We start from the raw sequence: 8,739 nt of genomic DNA on the forward strand, positions 1-8,739 counted from the left end.
TCAACAACATCAATAGAATAACACGTATCCTCATCAGCAGGTTCAGTTGCCTTGTGAGCAAGACTGAACTCAATGGTGTCATCCCCTACCTCTAAGGTGATGGTTCCGCGTTTGACATCTATCACAGCCCCAGCTGTATGTAAGAAGGGTCTGCCTAAAATAATAGGTACCTGACTATCCTCTGCAATGTCCAAAACAACGAAATCGACAGGAATAAAAAACTTACCCACTCGAACGGGTACATCCTCTAGAACACCTATAGGTCTCTGAGTCGATCTATTTGCCATTTGAACGGTAATATCGGTCACCTTAAGTCTACCAATGTTTAACCTTTCGCAAACAGAATACGGCATGACACTAACGCTGGCCCCTAAGTCACAAAGGGCCTTTCCAATTACGTGGTTACCTATAGTGCAAGGAATTGAAAAACTACCCGGGTCCTTTAATTTAGGTGGCACATTAACTTGTGAAAGAACATTACATTCCTCCACAAACGCAACATTACCATCATCACGAAAATTTCTCTTACGATTCAAAATATCTTTCATAAATTTAGCGTAAGAGGGTACCAAAATTAAATCGAAAAAACACCGTTACCTCGAGATTCGGACCATCTCCGAAACTTACCAAACTTACGCTCCAGCTTGGTAGCCTTCAAACGCTCCGGATACGGATCGCAACATCGGCCGTAGGATCGGTAACCTTCGCTTCCGTAGGTTTAAAACCCCCGTCAAATCATTAATGAGTGACGAATCATGCAAACTAGTTGACGGTTTGTATCCTGCTCGAGATCCAATCGATCGATCGGTATGGGTGGTCGATCGACCAAGTAGCCGGGCGTGAACAGTTCTGTCCCGAATTATCGTCATCGGTATCTCGATCGATCGACCGAGTATGTTGGTCGATCGATTGGATGTGCTAGGTGTGAATAGTTTCGACCGAAACTATTTTGTCTGATTGATCGATCGATCGGGAATGCATCGATCGACGACCTGATGCAGCATTGAGACTTTTTTGCATCGAATTCAAACGAGCTTCTTCATCATTTCCCGAGTCTTCCTTTGGCTTGTCGGGACTTTCATAAGAAAGGCCACTTCTGAGATTGATGGCATTGATCGTCTCAACCGGCCCTTCACATTTAATTGAAGAATTAGCGGCTTGCTTAGCCTCCATATTCTCCAATTGTTTCACAAAATTCGTGAGGACTCAATCCCTTTTGCTTCCATATTCGCCACTTGAACCAAAAGGAGTTGGACCATCTCTCTTAACTTCTCGATCTCATCTGAGTTTTGAATAGGAACTTCGACTTTCCCCTTGGAAGCTTCAGAAGTCTCGAGTTTCTCGAGACGGGTAGAAATGGAAGTTATAAGTGACACAACAGCAGTCATGTCTTCACTTTGCCTTCGTGACTTACCACGTGAACTTCCAAACTCAACTTTATGGACTGCCATCTCCTCAATGGTGTTCCAACATTTACTTTGACCGGTATTATTTTGGAACCTACCATTAGCAGCTGCATCCAAAATGACTTTGTAATCATCATATAAAGCATTGTAAAATAGATTGCAAAGATACCATTGCTGGAAACCATGATGAGGGACAGCTCGGACCAAACTTTTGAAACATCCCCATGCTTCACAAAAATCTTCGTCGGCTCCTTGCTGGAAACTCGTGATTTTACTCTTCAAGGCATCAGTCTTCGAAAGCGGGAAGTACTTCTTGTAGAAGGCTAGTGCTAAAGATGTCCAATCGGTGACTCCAAATGCTACTCTATCGAGGTAGCGATACCAATCTCGCGCCGATTCCTTCAAGGAGTATAAGAACATGAACCCCTTTACTTCATCTTGAGTTACCCCCTCCGGTATAGGTATTGAACAAAAATAGTCCGTGAAAATTTCCATATGTTTCGGGGGTCTTCATCCTGCGGACCAAAACCGATTCCGTTCCACTAAATCAATATAAGAGGAACGAAACTCGAATTTACCGGTAGAAGGGGTAGGTAATTGTTGCCCCTTTGGAAGGTGGTGCTCCTTTGGCTGAAAATTATCATATATCGTAGCCATAACTTCCAAAATGAGAGTACTCAAGTCTTCCTCTCAAAAACTGTCCTCTAATCGTGCAAAAGCAAAACTAGAAGCAAAGGTAAGCAACGGCCTCAAGGAACAAAAGTTCCTTGAGACAAGGAAAATAAACTAAAATAAAGCAAAACAAATTACACCGTCTCCCCGAAACGGCGCAAAAAATTTGATACCGTCGTTTAGTACCAAAATTAAATTTATATTTCCAAACTAAAACTATAGCTAGTGATAGTAAGGGTCGAACCACGAGAGAGACAAGGTTGATTTTGTTTGCTATTTTTCATCTAAAAAGTAACGATAAATTGGGGTTTTGAAATCGATTGATTAATCGGCTAATTGCTAAAATGAATATTATTAACAAGATAAAAAAAGAGGATCGGGAATTTCGGTTCACCATGGCAAATAACAAAGTCGGTCAAGCGGAGAGATCTCATAATACGGTCTCAGGGAAAATAAGCTAGTCTTTCGATCAAAGCTCAAATAACCTCACGGTCCAATAATTCCCTAGAATTTATCAAAGTTTTCACTCAAGAGAAATTCTAAATCTAGCGATAAATCAAATTACCAATCTTTCGACCTAGCAAAGAATCCATCAAAAGATAACAAGACCAATATGGAAGAACTCATGCTACACAACAATCCTAATTTTATACCATGGCTCACCTAATTCCCAATCAAAGGAATCACCTACGCATAATCAAGACTACACTAATTGCGAAATTAACAAATAAGGACAAATTCAACATGATGGAATCTAACTAGAACAAAGAAGAGAAATTCAATTATCAAATTAATTGATGAAACAAGAATTAAATTAATAAGCAAAAATAAGAGAAAGAAGAATTGCATAAAAGGCTTACTAATTGAATATCAAGAACAAAGCATTCCAATCAAAGGTTTCCGTCTCAAGCTAGATCTGAAAACTAAGTTTTTTCCAGAATGAATAACATAACCTAAAAGTTGCTGCGTTCTACTGATAAAAAGATACCCAAAGTTAATTACAAGTTGGGCTTTTAAAAGTCTAACACGGAAAATTAAACATCAGCTTGAAATCAGGTCGATCGATCGTCAAAGACGGCCGATCGATCGACCGTACATGCGAAACATAGCTTCGTCGAGCTCCGGTGGTCGATCGATGAAAGGCTTAGTCGATCGACAAAAATGCTTGTGCAAAGGCTCCTTGATGCTTCCAAACAACTCTTCACTCCTTGCACGCATCCCAAGGTGAGTGAATGAACTCTCCTTCCTCTTGGCTTCCTTGAACTTGCTTCCGGAGGACGAACTTGGCTTGATTTAGCCTACTTCCATGCATTCCTACAATAAATCATAGAAAATGCAAAGTAAACCGTTTCGGAAGAAATAGCAGCCTAAAGCTACCAATTATGCATGGAAATACGTGCCAAAACCACAGATAAAGTGTATAGAATATGCACGTATCATCCATATTTCAACAAATCAAATTCCAATTCTACAATCAAAGAATTGGACCAAGAGGATCTTCATTTAGGGAAAGAAGAAGACCAAGAGTTAGAGGAAGCTCATCTACTTCTCACATCAACACTCTAAGGAGGGAACATGAAGAGATTGTGGATCTCACCAAGGTTGACGATTTTTCCAACATTGAGTTCGTGAACGATGTTCAAAGGCTTGTCTTTCACCGATTACTTGGTAAGAATATTCTTCCTACCAAATTTCTATGCCATGAAATATTAAGAAAGCTTGGAATATACCATCAAACGGAAGCCCTTTTTGAGTTGTTTGGTCTTTCTACCTTGTTTCACTTACATGAGCAAACCTACCGACCTCTTGTTCTTGAGGTCTTAAGTTTCTTAAAGATCACAACTTTGAACAAAACAATTTGCATAGAGTTTAGATTGGAGAATGTAACAAGGATGATGACTCTTGTTGAGTTTACAAATATACTCGGTTTGGATGTTTCGCCTACCCGAACATCAAAACCTAAGAAGTATAGTGTGGCACCATTGTGGAGAGCCATGACCGGTGGATATTTTTTGTATATCAAGGAATGTTTAGCATTTAACATCCAAAACCCTATTCTAAGGCTCACTTACCAGTTCTTATCCGGAACTATTCTTGCACGCCGAGACCTAGCAATTGTGAATGAGCTTGATCTCGTATTCATGGAATCATATCTTAAGATCTAAGGAAGAAGTGGATATCATTTTAATGCACCACTTGTACTCCTTGAGAAATGGGCTAAGTTTCGAAATGGGGACGACGATGGGATGAAGCATATCGTCAATGGAGGACTCATTACAAGACTCGCAAAACACTTCAATCCAAAGTTTAATGAGAACAATGAGTACATTCCCCTTCCGCGAAATACAAGGATAAATGAGGAGCTAATCCTTGTGCAACATCATTGGATAACCCACGAGGGTTTTGAAAAGAAAATCAAATGGATAACAAAAGGGAGAAATCCTATCTACTTGCCAATGAACGGTTTACTGAGAATCTCACCAAGGAGGGGTCTTCTATCCCCAATCCCGTCATACCTCATCCCCACAAACCCGAACCAAGCAAATCAAGCACCGCCACAAACCCAACAACAACAAAATGAGCCACAACAACAAAATGAAAAGATCAAGATACCTCCCTACCCTTTTCAATACCAACCATACAATCACCTTAACCCCTTCATCCTTCCCCAAGACGATTTTATGACGGGAATTCTCCAAGACATGCATCTCCGTCAATATGAAGCCGCCGTGGATAGCTACTATGCTCTATACCCACAATTCCACCATTTGGTTCAACAAGGGAAGGTTAGCGAGGAGGGAATGTTTCCCTCTTGAGCCCAAATGGACATTCTCTTCCCAAACTCGGCAAGGGCCAATGAAGGAGAAAATGGGCAAGAAGCCAAAGGGAGTGATAAATCTTGTGGTGGAGATATGGTGGAGCTCAATAGCGAGGGAGATGAGTTCATGGACTTCAATGCAAGTGACGCATTCAAAGAGGCTTGGGATAGTGACTTAGAGGAGGATGATGGCGATCTCTAGAGATCTCTTCATAGCTTGATGGAGCGGGCAAGAGGCACCCATCAAGGCTTAAGTGAAGTTCCCCTTATCCCATCTCTCTTTAACTTTCATGATAAGAATTTGATGTTTTCTTAATTTATTATACCATATTTGTTTTGATCATTTATTTTGTGGAGTCCTAGCAACATTAGAGGACTAACACCTTGGCTTCATTAAGGTGTTCTTTATCTTTGTTCCCAACTTGTAAAATCCAAAATGACAATCTTTAGTTTCATGCATTGCATTCCATGTGCATAAACTCCCCCGAAATTCATGACGTTAGAATAAATGTCTATTTTGGTTTGGGGAAGTCCATGCATATGCATTGGGAGCTAATTTAAATTATGCTCTCCGCCATAACAAAAACACATGCATCATGTAGTGTAGCTTAGTATAGTTTGCATTTAGTTTAGAAATCATGCATATTCATTGCATAATTTCCTATCGTATTGGCCATTGAGGACAATGCCCATACTAGTGTGGGGATGGGAAATTCTAACTTGACTTTTCTTCAAAATCCAAAAAAATCAAAAAAATTTCGAAAAATCCAAAAAAATTGAAAAATTGAAAATCTAAAAACAAGTTCATTTCCTTTGTAGTATAGTTTTGTATATATTGTTTTGTATATATTGTGTTTGTTCATCCTTGATCGACTACGCCACATCCGAGACATGAGGATATAGAAGACCGCATGGTATGATCTTTCCAATCTCCTTTTTCCTCTTTATGTTAATGACTATGTGGCTTTATTTTGATTGATGCGGTATAAATAATGTGAATTTAGGACTTGCATTTAGATTATTTGGCATACTAGTTGGTAGAATCATATGCATTAGGTTGTATATATGTTAGTTGCATCATGGCATATAGTTGCATTTAGGAAAATATTTTGTGAAACCGTCTATTGGGAAGCTTGACAAGTGTATATAGGCCCTAGTAGATGCTTTTTCTTCTTAAGACTTTGCTTGTTAGAATACTTGTAAAACACCCTAGGATGTGTCATGCTAGTATCCTTTGACCCATGGATTAAGGCCTAGTCAAGAGTACCTTGTGGTGTGATAACTCCTTGGCTACCGTTTATTCTAAGGTGACCCTTGAAACCATGCAACCATCATTCATCCATGTTCTACCAAATGTTTTGTCATCAAAGGGAATGGGCACAAAAATTATTCAAGTTGAGTTCAAGAAATGAAATGAAAAGTCAAAAAGTTTGCAAATTGCATCAAAAGAAAAGAGGAGTAACAAAAATAAAAACTCCTATGCTTAAAATATAAGGCACCCTCGTTACTAATTGGGGTGACTTTGAAAATGTTCAAAAGAAAATACAAAAAGTTGAAAAGTTGTCAAGTATTGAAATGCCAAAAATCAAAAGAAATGGCAAAAAGAAAATGTTCTCAAATGTCAAATGCCACAAGAAATTGAGGGGAAAAACAACAACAAAAGCAAACTCCCAAATGAAACTCAATCACTATTGATCACTTTATCCATCGTATCCATTTTTGTGCATGGTAGGGAGGGGACGACCCTTCTTCTTGTCTAGGCAAGAAGGAGAATTCCACGATCCTCCAGTGTTTCTAACACCATAGGGAGTCTATTCTTGACAAAATCATTTAACGATTGAGGACAAAGGTACCCTAGCTTGACACAACTTGGAGGTGATTTATTGGTATCCTTCTAGACTTAGTAGTTTAAAGAAACCATATCTATGAAGAAGTGTGTACCCTTGAATTGCTTCCCCTTTAGATAATTTCTGCCACTTAGATATGGAAAGTGGATATTCTTTTTGTAGATGCATCCATTACTTGATTTTGTGTGCTTTAATGATTGGATGTGTCGCCATTTTGGCAAGACCCACCTTGCCTTGCAAGAAGACATCCTACCTCATGGCTGTCTTGTTGTGAGCTGAAGGGGCGGAGTGAGACCCGCTAATTGTCTCATATCGGCTATATTAGTAGGATAGTTTAAAAAAGGGTCCTAGTTTTGTCACCTCTTTACTCGGGACGAGCAAAGGTTCGGTTTGGGGATATTTGATGTGATCAATATTTGAGCATATTTAGTCCCCGAATTAGCCTCGTTCCTATGCTTTTTAGTGCATATTTGGGTCATTTACTATCTTTAGTCCTTTGTTTTGCATATTCTTTGAGGTTTTGTTTCCTTGGTAGGAGAGGAGTGCAAACCTTGCATTTTCATGGCAAAATAGAGCTAAATTGATCGAATCTAATGACCAAGCATCAAAGAGAAGACAAGACTAGAAGGCCTTTGTACATAATGTAGTAGATGGGCAATGATGAAGAAGATCTTTGCATCCCCGACAAAATCCCAGAGGATTGTTGGAAGCAGAAAAGAAGAAAATAAGAAAAGGAAGCTGAGCCAGAATCCGCTCGTCCCAACCATCGAGACGCCCGTCCAACAGCTCCCCAAGACGCTCGTCCTTACCACCAGGCCACCCGTCCAGCAGCTCCCGAATCCGCCCGTCCCGACCCTTGGACGCTCGGATTGTACTCCAGAGGGGCACGCCCTCTTCTTTCTTCATTTGAGATGCGCATATTTTTGGAAGACTAGCTAAAAGGAGACCCGCATCTTTTCTTGAGAGGAGCGATTCCTCAAGGACTTAATCGTCATTTAAGCCCTTAGTAACCCTAATTTGTGCACCTAATTCCCATTATAAATACCCCATTAGTCTAATTAGATTATCATGTTCTTCTTATCAATATTTAGTGTAGTTTATACTATTCTAATCTCTCTTTAATCTTGTAATCAACTTCTAATCAAATATTAATACAAATCTCATTTCCTTAATTTCTCTTTTGTTCATCTTTTATTTTGGGTAATTGAAGATTATTTGGGTTTATTGGGAGATTGACAACCTTCCATCAATCATCAAGTACTTCTATTATTCTTTGCATTATTATTTTGGAATCATCATTAGGTATAACTCTCTTAATCCCTTTTTAATTATTGTTAATCATCTTCATTTATTCATCATGTTTTGCTTTGTTAATATGATTGACAACCTTGTTAACATGTTAAACTTGATAATGAGTGAGTAGTTTCCTTAACTAGGGTTAATGGGTAATTAGGGGAAACCAACATGGGAGATGATTCATGCTTAATTTAATATGTTTTCATAATTTATTTGCTTGCTTGTTGTGATCTCAACTTATGCACATGTTATGTTTGATGAAATGCGAGCCTATGAATCCTTGCATTTTTTACCCATCACTTACCTTTTCAATGAGACTTGTAAGACATAAACCAATAGACCATGCATATAGTTGAGTAGGGAGGATTAAGTCGACTTGTAGGTGTTGTACAATCTAATCGATTCGGCTCTGGGACCCAAACCTGTTGGAATATGTGTCCTCCGACAATAATGCGATCACAACTGTTGATCATAATGATCACATGTTTAAATCTCATTTTAAAGAATACAATTGGGAAGTAATATTTTACTGTCAACTGGTCCACACATATCAGTAATGATTGGCTGACTAGAGTTTGACATTACTGTCGTGAGACGGTAGTGACCAGTTGATCCCCTTAGGTCATACCTAAAGGGTAACACTCTTAATTGATCATTTAATTGATCGTATGACGATACGGGCCAATTAAATTACTTAAAA

The 8,739-nt window shown here is 39.1% G+C and overlaps 1 non-coding gene across 1 annotated transcript; it reads left to right on the top strand.

The window, feature by feature from the left end:
* The first annotated feature begins 1,584 nt into the window (after window positions 1-1,584).
* On the top strand, window positions 1,585-1,693 carry LOC141636601 (small nucleolar RNA R71). Its single transcript, XR_012541206.1, has one exon. It is a non-coding gene; the product is annotated as a small nucleolar RNA R71 (small nucleolar RNA).
* Window positions 1,694-8,739: the final 7,046 nt, after the last annotated feature.

The sequence above is a fragment of the Silene latifolia genome, chromosome Y (assembly GCF_048544455.1).
Source record: "Silene latifolia isolate original U9 population chromosome Y, ASM4854445v1, whole genome shotgun sequence".
Taxonomy (NCBI): Eukaryota; Viridiplantae; Streptophyta; class Magnoliopsida; order Caryophyllales; family Caryophyllaceae; genus Silene; species Silene latifolia.